Source organism: Borostomias antarcticus (assembly GCF_949987555.1).
Source record: "Borostomias antarcticus genome assembly, chromosome: 11".
NCBI lineage: Eukaryota > Metazoa > Chordata > Actinopteri > Stomiiformes > Stomiidae > Borostomias > Borostomias antarcticus.
In genome coordinates, this window is record NC_140244.1 from 11,303,417 (window position 1) to 11,316,246 (window position 12,830).

At 37.6% G+C, this 12,830-nt stretch overlaps 1 protein-coding gene across 1 annotated transcript in view; it reads right to left on the reverse strand.

Annotated features, from left to right (window-relative positions):
* The window catches only part of LOC311315397 (potassium voltage-gated channel subfamily B member 1-like), a gene marked incomplete at both ends in the record, with an annotated part of 111,728 nt that overhangs the window by 63,936 nt on the left and 34,962 nt on the right, over positions 1-12,830 (reverse strand). The window lies entirely within an intron of this gene.

A 12,830-nucleotide genomic window follows, 5' to 3' on the forward strand; every position in this document is an offset into this window, starting at 1 on the left:
GCCACCCCTGCAGTAGCCTATCGATGCAGTGCAGGCCTCATTTGAGAATAAAGTAGGCTACTGTATTTGATCAAAGCACCCACTCAAGTGGAAATTCGTTTATTTTATTATAAGCTACTGTAGGCCTATTATAGGCTAGGCTATATGAGTTTAGTTGGCTATTTGATTGCAATTTTGATGCATTTTCACAAGTAATTAAGGGTATTTATCGGTCTTTTATGAGTCTATATGAAACAAGTATACCACTTATTGAATTTGGTGCATTTAACAATAAAATTTGGTGCATTTTAATGTCAGTCATCCGGACATTTCAGAGATACGAACGACCTTCGGTCCCGTTGGGTTCGGTGTGGGGGTGGGGTCCTACTGTATGTGCCGCAACTAAATAGTTCTATGCTAAATATTCAAAAAAGCCTTTCCAGATGAACTAGAATCTTACTTAATGGCGAATTATATGTCAGAACGCCAACTAACACCTTGGTAAGTTTCTTGTCTTTGAAATCGAGTTTAACATGTTTTTGAAAGATTTTTCAAGGTGCCCACCCACATCCATTGTATGACTAAAACGGTGGTAGAGCAATTATCAGACTTTCTCAAAAGTGCTAGTTTTGTCAACGTTTTGATCTGAACCATTGTATATGATCATAAGTAACCTTTAAGCATTTTCCCTTTACAACTCCTTTAAAGGGACCCCGAGGAGTTTATTTTTGATTACGAAACAGACTCATTTTAATGTGGGTGAATCTACATTGCCCACACTTGTTTATGTGTCCATTTTTGACAAATGTCGTTTCTTGTATGTAGTTTATTTTTTGATTATTATTTCGTGGTCGGGTCGTTCAGAACTTCCTTGGAATGACGAAACGATTTACTGCAGCAGCCTACGCCGCCGATAAGATGAAGAATAATTTAAATATGACCGTTATATATTGTCGTAAGTAACGTTACTAGTAAGACCTATGTAATTATCTTGTCGGTGGCCATCGCTCCATCTTCAAAACACCCGGCTCAGGTAGCTAAGGTGCGACAGTGCGCGTGGAGGCTCATGGGAAATGTGGTCTTTTTGGGCAGAAAACACTTCCACTTCCCGAAACTCCTCGTAGGACGTTTAATTGTTTAAGTAATTTTTTTAAATATCCTTTCCGAATAAAGCAAGAGCTTTGTTGTTAATTCACTTGTCCATCTCTATGTGTGTACGTGCATGTGTTTAGTTTGGTGGTTGCGCTGGGAGTGTTTTGGGGGGCCACCAAAATAAATCTTGCTTAGGGCCACCAGAATCCTAGGGCCGCCCCTGTCTCTCCTGTAAACAAGGAAGTGGTGCAGGCAACATTTCCCTAATCACTTTTTGGCTTTAGAATCCGAGAACTGAGATCAGCCTAAGATACTAAGGACAAATCCCTAGAGATTTGGTTTCATTGATGCTGATGTTCTACACGCACGCACACACACACACACACACACACACACACACACACACACACACACACACACACACACACACACACACACACACACAGAATATTTCCATGGCCCTGTGATTCCCCCTGATACTGACATCTGAGCGTCCTTTTATGCCCTACAATGCCGAAGTCCTGTCCTGAAAATCTGCATCGCTGAGCAAGGCACCACAGTAGAGTACAGTACTAGTACACAATACTACACTACCCCATACTACACACTACCCCATACTATACTACCCCATACTACACACTACCCCATACTACGCTATACTACCCCATACTATACTACACTACCCCTTACTACACCCTACCCCATACTACACACTACCCAATACTACACTACACTACCCCATACTACACACTACCCCATAATACACACTACCCCATGCTACACACTACCCAATACTACACTACACTACCCCATACTACACACTACCCCATACTACACACTACCCCATACTATACTACCCCATACTACACACTACCCCATACTACGCTATACTACCCCATACTATAGCCTACTACACTACCCCTTACTACACCCTACCCCATACTACACACTACCCAATACTACACTACACTACCCCATACTACACACTACCCCATAATACACACTACCCCATACTACACTTTACTACCCATACTATACTACACTACCCCAAACTACACTACACTGCCCCAATACTACACACTACCCCATACTATACTACACTACCCCATACTACACACTACCCCATACTACACACTACCCCATACTACACTATACTACCCCATAATATACTACATTGTCCCATACTATACTACACTACCCCATACTACACACTATCCCATACTATACTACACACTACCCCATACTACACTACACTACCCCATACTACACACTACCCCATACTACACACTACCCCATACTACACTACACTACCCCATACTACACTATACTACCCCATACTATACTACACTGTCCCATACTATACTACACTACCCCATGCTACACACTACCCCATACTATACTACACACTACCCCATACTACACTACACTACCCCATGCTACACACTACCCCATACTATACTACACTACCCCATACTACACTACACTACCCCAATACTACACTACACTACCCCATACTATACTACACTGCCCCATACTACACTACACTATCCCATACTATACTGCACTACCCCATACTATACTACATTACCCCAATAATATACTACACTACCCCATACTACACTACACTACCCCATACTATACTACAATATGCCATACTATACTACACTGCCCCATACTATACTACACTACCCCATACTTCACTAAACTACCCCATACTATACTACACAGCGCCACACTACACTACCTCATACTAAACCACCCCATACTATACTACTCTACCCCATACAGTGGGGGTATGGAGTATGAGTGTTTGACAGTGGGGGTATGGAGTATGGGTGTTTGACAGTGGGGGTATGGAGTATGAGTGTTTGACAGTTGGGGTATGGAGTATGAGTGTTTGACAGTGGGGGTATGGAGTATGGGTGTTTGACAGTGGGGGTATGGAGTATGAGTGTTTGACAGTGGGGGTATGGAGTATGAGTGTTTGAAGCAGACCCCCTCTGTCCTCTTTGCTGAGACAAGGTGACACTGCCGTGGCCCTCACCGTATGCTGGAGAGCCCTTGGCCAATCAGGGCTTTGATTAAGAGGCTTGGACAGTCGCCATTGCGGCAGGGCGACCATGCCATGTCATGATGAAGCTGCAGACGCTGTCAGAACCTTGTCAGAACGCTACCAGAACACTGTCAGAACGCTGTCAGAACGCTTCCAGAACGCTGTCAGAACACTGTCAGAACGCTGTCAGAACACTGTCAGAACGCTGCCAGAATGCTGTCAGAACACTGTCAGAATCTTGTCAGAATGCTGTCAGAATTAGGCCGCCGGTACTGTAGAGTTGTAGTGGGGTGTACTGTAGTGTTATAGTGAACTGTAGTGTACTGTAGTGTTATAGTGAACTGTAGTGTTATAGTGAACTGTAGTGTATTGTAGTGTTATAGTGAACTGTAGTGTTATAGTGAACTGTAGTGTACTGTAGTGTTATAGTGAACTGTAGTGTTATAGTGTACTGAAGTGTACTGTAGTGTTATAGTGAACTGTAGTGTTATAGTGTACTGTAGTCAATCAATCAATCAATCAATCAATCAAAGCTTTATTTATATAGCGCATTTCATACCCAGAGGCAACACAATGCGCTTTACAGAGAACAAGGGAGGTGGGCAGACATCCCACCCCTACATATTCCAGAGGGAAGCAAAAAAACAGTAATCACCCGGGGGCCAGATAAGTGAGCTGTAAAAATTCTTCCCTGACCCCTCTCAACGAGGCGATCGAGCAAGCTCCTGGAGTATGTTTGTCTACCGGCTAAGAACATTTATAGAGCAATAAATAACATTAAATTACATTTTCAGAGTAAGAGAGGCTAATAACATCATAGGAGAGACATGGCAAACATTGGTGTATGTCTGTGTGTGCATAAATGTGCCTGGGCCCAGATAGAGGCAGGGTCAGGGGTAGGATCGGGGTAGGAAAAGGATACGGACCCGGGTTAGGGTGAGGGGAAGGGGATCTGAGCCCAGGACTGGTGTCTATCAGTGTGTGTGTGAGTGTGCCTGGGTCCAGGTAGAGGCAGGGGTCAGGGGTAGGGTGGGGGTAGGAAGAGGATACGGACCCGGGTTAGGGTGAGGGGAGGGGGTACTGGGCCCAGGCCTAAGGCCGGAAGTGGAATGTTGTATGTCTGTGTGTGCGTGTGTGTGTGTTAACTAATTTGCTACGACATCTGCAGCAGACACTGTAGTGGTATAGTGTACTGTAGTGTACTGTAGTGTTATAGTGAACTGTAGTGTTATAGTGTACTGAAGTGTTATAGTGAACTGTAGTGTACTGTAGTGTTAGTGTACTGTAGTGTTATAGTGAACTGTAGTGTACTGTAGTGTTATAGTGAACTATAGTGTTATAGTGAACTGTAGTGTTATAGTGAACTGTACTGCACTGTAGTGTTATAGTGAACTGTAGTGTTATAGTGTACTGTAGTGTTATAGTGAACTGTAGTATTATAGTGTACTGTAGTGTTATAGTGAACTGTAGTGTACTGTAGTGTACTGTAGTGTTATAGTGAACTGTAGTGTACTGTAGTGTTATAGTGAACTGTAGTGTTATAGTGAACTGTAGTGTACTGTAGTGTTATAGTGAACTGTAGTGTTATAGTGTACTGTAGTGTTATAGTGAACTGTAGTGTACTGTAGTGTTATAGTGTACTGTAGTGTTATACTGAACTGTAGTGTACTGTAGTGTTATACTGAACTGTAGTGTTATAGTGAACTGTAGTGTTATAGTGTACTGAAGTGTTATAGTGAACTGTAGTGTACTGTAGTGTTAGTGTACTGTAGTGTTATAGTGAACTGTAGTGTACTGTAGTGTTATAGTGAACTATAGTGTTATAGTGAACTGTAGTGTTATAGTGAACTGTAGTGTTATAGTGAACTGTAGTGCACTGTAGTGTTATAGTGAACTGTAGTGTTATAGTGTACTGTAGTGTTATAGTGAACTGTAGTATTATAGTGTACTGTAGTGTTATAGTGAACTGTAGTGTACTGTAGTGCACTGTAGTGAACTGTAGTGTTATAGTGAACTGTAGTGTACTGTAGTGTTATAGTGAACTGTAGTGTTATAGTGAACTGTAGTGTACTGTAGTGTTATAGTGAACTGTAGTGTTATAGTGTACTGTAGTGTTATAGTGAACTGTAGTGTTATACTGAACTGTAGTGTTATACTGAACTGTAGTGTTATAGTGAACTGTAGTGTTATAGTGAACTGTAGTGTACTGTAGTGTTATAGTGTACTGTAGTGTTATACTGAACTGTAGTGTACTGTAGTGTTATAGTGTACTGTAGTGTTATACTAAACTGTAGTGTATTGTAGTGTTATAGTGTATTGTAGTGTTATAGTGAACTGTAGTGTTATAGTGAACTGTAGTGTTATAGTGTACTGTAGTGTTATAGTGAACTGTAGTGTACTGTAGTGTTATAGTGAACTATAGTGTTATAGTGAACTGTAGTGTTATAGTGAACTGTACTGCACTGTAGTGTTATAGTGAACTGTAGTGTTATAGTGTACTGTAGTGTTATAGTGAACTGTAGTATTATAGTGTACTGTAGTGTTATAGTGAACTGTAGTGTACTGTAGTGTACTGTAGTGTTATAGTGAACTGTAGTGTACTGTAGTGTTATAGTGAACTGTAGTGTTATAGTGAACTGTAGTGTACTGTAGTGTTATAGTGAACTGTAGTGTTATAGTGTACTGTAGTGTTATAGTGAACTGTAGTGTACTGTAGTGTTATAGTGTACTGTAGTGTTATACTGAACTGTAGTGTACTGTAGTGTTATACTGAACTGTAGTGTTATAGTGAACTGTAGTGTTATAGTGTACTGAAGTGTTATAGTGAACTGTAGTGTACTGTAGTGTTAGTGTACTGTAGTGTTATGGTGAACTGTAGTGTACTGTAGTGTTATAGTGAACTATAGTGTTATAGTGAACTGTAGTGTTATAGTGAACTGTAGTGTTATAGTGAACTGTAGTGCACTGTAGTGTTATAGTGAACTGTAGTGTTATAGTGTACTGTAGTGTTATAGTGAACTGTAGTATTATAGTGTACTGTAGTGTTATAGTGAACTGTAGTGTACTGTAGTGCACTGTAGTGAACTGTAGTGTTATAGTGAACTGTAGTGTACTGTAGTGTTATAGTGAACTGTAGTGTTATAGTGAACTGTAGTGTACTGTAGTGTTATAGTGAACTGTAGTGTTATAGTGTACTGTAGTGTTATAGTGAACTGTAGTGTTATACTGAACTGTAGTGTTATACTGAACTGTAGTGTTATAGTGAACTGTAGTGTTATAGTGAACTGTAGTGTACTGTAGTGTTATAGTGTACTGTAGTGTTATACTGAACTGTAGTGTACTGTAGTGTTATAGTGTACTGTAGTGTTATACTAAACTGTAGTGTATTGTAGTGTTATAGTGTATTGTAGTGTTATAGTGAACTGTAGTGTTATAGTGAACTGTAGTGTTATAGTGTACTGTAGTGTTATAGTGAACTGTAGTGTACTGTAGTGTTAGTGTACTGTAGAGTTATACTGAACTGTAGTGTACTGTAGTGTTATAGTGAAGTGTAGTGTTATAGTGAACTGTAGTGCACTGTAGTGTTATAGTGAACTGTAGTGTTATAGTGTACTGTAGTGTTATAGTGAACTGTAGTATTATAGTGTACTGTAGTGTTATAGTGAACTGTAGTGTACTGTAGTGTTATAGTGAACTGTAGTGTTATAGTGAACTGAAGTGTACTGTAGTGTTATAGTGAACGGTAGTGTAATAGTGAACTGTAGTGTACTGTAGTGTTATAGTGTACTGTAGTGTTATACTGAACTGTAGTGTACTGTAGTGTTATAGTGTACTGTAGTGTTATAGTGTACTGTAGTGTTATAGTGAACTGTAGTGTACTGTAGTGTTATAGTGAACTGTAGTGTTATAGTGAACTGTAGTGTACTGTAGTGTTATAGTGAACGGTAGTGTTATACTGAACTGTAGTGTTATAGTGTACTGTAGTGTTATAGTGAACTGTTGTGTACTGTAGTGTTATAGTGAACTGTAGTGTTATAGTGAACTGTAGTGTACTGTAGTGTTATAGTGAACGGTAGTGTTATACTGAACTGTGGTGTACTGTAGTGTTATAGTGAACTGTAGTGTTATAGTGAACTGAAGTGTACTGTAGTGTTATAGTGTACTGTAGTGTTATAGTGTAATGTAGTGTTATAGTGAACTGTAGTGCACTGTAGTGTTATAGTGTACTGTAGTGTTATAGTGTACTGTAGTGTTATAGTGAACTGTAGTGTACTGTAGTGTTATAGTGAACTGTAGTGTACTGTAGTGTTATAGTGAACTGTAGTGTTATAGTGTACTGTAGTGTTATAGTGAACTGTAGTGTACTGTAGTGTTATAGTGTACTGTAGTGTTATAGTGAACTGTAGTGTTATAGTGTACTGTAGTGTTATAGTGAACTGTAGTGCACTGTAGTGTTATAGTGTACTGTAGTGTTATAGTGAAATGTAGTGCACTGTAGTGTTATAGTGTACTGTAGTGTTATAGTGAACTGTAGTGTACTGTAGTGTTATAGTATACTGCAGTGTTATAGTGAACTGTAGTGTACTGTAGTGTTATAGTGTACTGTAGTGTTATAGTGTACTGTAGTGTTATAATGAACTGTAGTGTTATAGTGTACTGTAGTGTTATAGTGAACTGTAGTGCACTGTAGTGTTATAGTGAACTGTAGTGTTATAGTGTACTGTAGTGTTATAGTGAAATGTAGTGCACTGTAGTGTTATAGTGAATTGTAGTGAACTGTAGTGTTATAGTGAACTGTAGTGTACTGTAGTGTTATAGTGTACTGTAGTGTTATAGTGAACTGTAGTGTTATAGTAAACTGTTGTGTTATAGTGTACTGTAGTGTTATAGTGAACTGTAGTGTACTGTAGTGTTATAGTGTACTGTAGTGTTATAGTGAACTGTAGTGTTATAGTAAACTGTTGTGTTATAGTGTACTGTAGTGTTATAGTGAACTGTAGTGTACTGTAGTGTTATAGTGTACTGTAGTGTTATAGTGAACTGTAGTGTACTGTAGTGTTATAGTGAACTGTAGTGTTATTGTGAACTGTAGTGTTATTGTGTACTGTAGTGTTATAGTGAACTGTAGTGTACTGTAGTGTTATAGTGAACTGTAGTGCACTGTAGTGTTATAGTGTACTATAGTGTACTGTAGTGTTATAGTGAACTGTAGTGTACTGTAGTGGTATAGTGAACTGTAGTGTACTGTAGTGTTATAGTGTACTGTAGTGTTATTGTGAACGGCAGTGTTATAGTGAACTGTAGTGTTATAGTGTACTGTAGTGTTATACTGAACTGTAGTGTACTGTAGTGTACTGTAGTGTTATAGTGTACTGTAGTGTTATACTGAACTGTAGTGTACTGTAGTGTTATGGTGTACTGTAGTATTATACTGAACTGTAGTGTACTGTAGTGTTAAAGTGTATTGTAGTGTTATAGTGAACTGTAGTGTTATAGTGAACTATAGTGTTATAGTGAACTGTAGTGTTATAGTGAACTGTAGTGTACTGTAGTGTTATAGTGTACTGTAGTGTTATAGTGAAGTGTAGTGTTATAGTGAACTGTAGTGTTATAGTGTACTGTAGTGTTATAGTGAACTGTAGTATTATAGTGTACTATAGTGTTATAGTGAACTGTAGTGTACTGTAGTGTTATAGTGAAGTGTAGTGTTATAGTGAAGTGTAGTGTACTGTAGTGTTATAGTGTACTGTAGTGTTATACTGAACTGTAGTGTACTGTAGTGTTATAGTGTACTGTAGTGTTATTGTGAACTGCAGTGTTATAGTGAACTGCAGTGTTATAGTGTACTGTAGTGTTATACTGAACTGTAGTGTACTGTAGTGTACTGTAGTGTTATAGTGTACTGTAGTGTTATACTGAACTGTAGTGTACTGTAGTGTTATAGTGTACTGTAGTGGTAAAGTGAACTGTAGTGTACTGTAGTGTTATAGTGTACTGTAGTGTTATTGTGAACTGCAGTGTTATAGTGAACTGTAGTGTTATAGTGTACTGTAGTGTTATACTGAACTGTAGTGTACTGTAGTGTACTGTAGTGTTATAGTGTACTGTAGTGTTATACTGAACTGTAGTGTACTGTAGTGTTATAGTGTACTGTAGTATTATACTGAACTGTAGTGTTATAGTGAACTGTAGTGTTAAAGTGTATTGTAGTGTTATAGTGAACTGTAGTGTTATAGTGAACTATAGTGTTATATAGTGTACTGTAGTGTTATAGTGAACTGTAGTGTTATACTGAACTGTAGTGTACTGTAGTGTTAAAGTGTATTGTAGTGTTATAGTGAACTGTAGTGTTATAGTGAACTATAGTGTTATAGTGTACTGTAGTGTTATAGTGAACTGTAGTGTACTGTAGTGTTATAGTGTACTGTAGTGTTATAGTGAAGTGTAGTGTTATAGTGAACTGTAGTGTTATAGTGTACTGTAGTGTTATAGTGAACTGTAGTATTATAGTGTACTATAGTGTTATAGTGAACTGTAGTGTACTGTAGTGTTATAGTGAACTGTAGTGTTATAGTGAAGTGTAGTGTACTGTAGTGTTATAGTGTACTGTAGTGTTATACTGAACTGTAGTGTACTGTAGTGTTATAGTGTACTGTAGTGTTATTGTGAACTGCAGTGTTATAGTGAACTGTAGTGTTATAGTGTACTGTAGTGTTATACTGAACTGTAGTGTATTGTAGTGTACTGTAGTGTTATAGTGTACTGTCGTGTTATACTGAACTGTAGTGTACTGTAGTGTTATAGTGTACTGTAGTGTTATAGTGACCTGTAGTGTACTGTAGTGTTAATGTACTGTAGTGTTATAGTGAACTGTAGTGTACTGTAGTGTTATAGTGTACTGTAGTGTTATAGTGGACTGTAGTGTTATAGTGAACTGTAGTGTTATAGTGAACTGTAGTGCACTGTAGTGTTATAGTGAACTGTAGTGCTATAGTGTACTGTAGTGTTATGGTGAACTGTAGTATTATAGTGTACTGTAGTGTTATAGTGAACTGTAGTGTACTGTAGTGTTATAGTGAACTGTAGTGTTATAGTGAACTGTAGTGTACTGTAGTGTTATAGTGTACTGTAGTGTTATAGTGAACTGTAGTGTTATACTGAACTGTAGTGTTATAGTGCACTGTAGTGTTATACTGAACTGTAGTGTACTGTAGTATTAGTGTACTGTAGTGTTATAGTGAACTGTAGTGTACTGTAGTGTTATAGTGTACTGTAGTGTTATAGTGTACTGTAGTGTTATAGTGAACTGTAGTGTTATAGTGTACTGTAGTGTTATAGTGAACTGTAGTGTACTGTAGTGTTATAGTGTACTGTAGTGTTATAGTGAACTGTAGTGTTATAGTGAACTGTAGTGTACTGTAGTGTTATAGTGAACTGTAGTGTTATAGTGAACTGAAGTGTACTGTAGTGTTATAGTGAACTGAAGTGTACTGTAGTGTTATAGTGTACTGTAGTGTTATAGTGTAATGTAGTGTTATAGTGAACTGTAGTGCACTGTAGTGTTATAGTGTACTGTAGTGTTATAGTGAACTGTTGTGTACTGTAGTGTTATAGTGTACTGTAGTGTTATAGTGAAGTGTAGTGTTATAGTGAACTGTAGTGCACTGTAGTGTTTTAGTGAACTGTAGTGTTATAGTGTACTGTAGTGTTATAGTGAACTGTAGTATTATAGTGTACTGTAGTGTTATAGTGAACTGTAGTGTACTGTAGTGTTATAGTGAACTGTAGTGTTATAGTGGACTGTAGTGTTATAGTGTACTGTAGTGTTATAGTGAACTGTAGTGCACTGTAGTGTTATAGTGTACTGTAGTGTTATAGTGAACTGTAGTGTACTGTAGTGTTATAGTATACTGCAGTGTTATAGTGAACTGTAGTGTACTGTAGTGTTATAGTGTACTATAGTGTTATAGAGTACTGTAGTGTTATAATGAACTGTAGTGTTATAGTGTACTGTAGTGTTATAGTGAACTGTAGTGCTATAGTGTACTGTAGTCTTATAGTGAACTGTAGTGTACTGTAGTGTTATAGTGAACTGTAGTGTACTGTAGTGTTATAGTGAACTGTAGTGTTATAGTGAACTGTAGTGTACTGTAGTGTTATAGTGTACTGTAGTGTTATAGTGAACTGTAGTGTTATAGTGTACTGTAGTGTTATACTGAACTGTAGTGTACTGTAGTGTTAGTGTACTGTAGTGTTATAGTGAACTGTAGTGTACTGTAGTGTTATACTGAACTGTAGTGTACTGTAGTGTTATAGAGTACTGTAGTGTTATAGTGAACTGTAGTGTTATAGTGTACTGTAGTGTTATAGTGAACTGTAGTGTACTGTAGTGTTATAGTGTACTGTAGTGTTATAGTGAACTTTAGTGTACTGTAGTGTTATAGTGAACTGTGGTGTTATAGTGAACTGTAGTGTACTGTAGTGTTATAGTGAACTGTAGTGTTATAGTGAACTGAAGTGTACTGTAGTGTTATAGTGAACTGAAGTGTACTGTAGTGTTATAGTGTACTGTAGTGTTATAGTGTAATGTAGTGTTATAGTGAACTGTAGTGCACTGTAGTGTTTTATTGAACTGTAGTGTTATAGTGTACTGTAGTGTTATAGTGAACTGTAGTATTATAGTGTACTGTAGTGTTATAGTGAACTGTAGTGTACTGTAGTGTTATAGTGAACTGTAGTGTTATAGTGAACTGTAGTGTTATAGTGTACTGAAGTGTTATAGTGAACTGTAGTGTACTGTAGTGTTATAGTGTACTGTAGTGTTATAGTGAACTGTAGTGTTATAGTGTACTGTAGTGTTATAGTGAACTGTAGTGCACTGTAGTGTTATAGTGTACTGTAGTGTTATAGTGAACTGTAGTGTACTGTAGTGTTATAGTATACTGCAGTGTTATAGTGAACTGTAGTGTAGTGTTATAGTGTACTGTAGTGTTATAGTGTACTGTAGTGTTATAATGAACTGTAGTGTTATAGTGTACTGTAGTGTTATAGTGAACTGTAGTGCACTGTAGTGTTATAGTGAACTGTAGTGTTATAGTGTACTTTAGTGTTATAGTGAAATGTAGTGCACTGTAGTGTTATAGTGAATTGTAGTGAACTGTAGTGTTATAGTGAACTGTAGTGAACTGTAGTGTTATAGTGAACTGTAGTGTACTGTAGTGTTATAGTGTACTGTAGTGTTATAGTGAACTGTAGTGTTATAGTGAACTGTAGTGTTATAGTGTACTGTAGTGTTATAGTGAACTGTAGTGTACTGTAGTGTTATAGTGTACTGTAGTGTTATAGTGTACTGTAGTGTTATAATGAACTGTAGTGTTATAGTGTACTGTAGTGTTATAGTGAACTGTAGTGCACTGTAGTGTTATAGTGAACTGTAGTGTTATAGTGTACTTTAGTGTTATAGTGAAATGTAGTGCACTGTAGTGTTATAGTGAATTGTAGTGAACTGTAGTGTTATACTGAACTGTAGTGTACTGTAGTGTTATAGTGAACTGTAGTGTAATAGTGAACTGTAGTGTTATAGTGTACTGTAGTGTTATAGTGTACTGTAGTGTTATAGTGAACTGTAGTGTACTGTAGTGTTATAGTATACTGCAGTGTTATAGTGAACTGTAGTGTACTGTAGTGTTATAGTGTACTGTAGTGT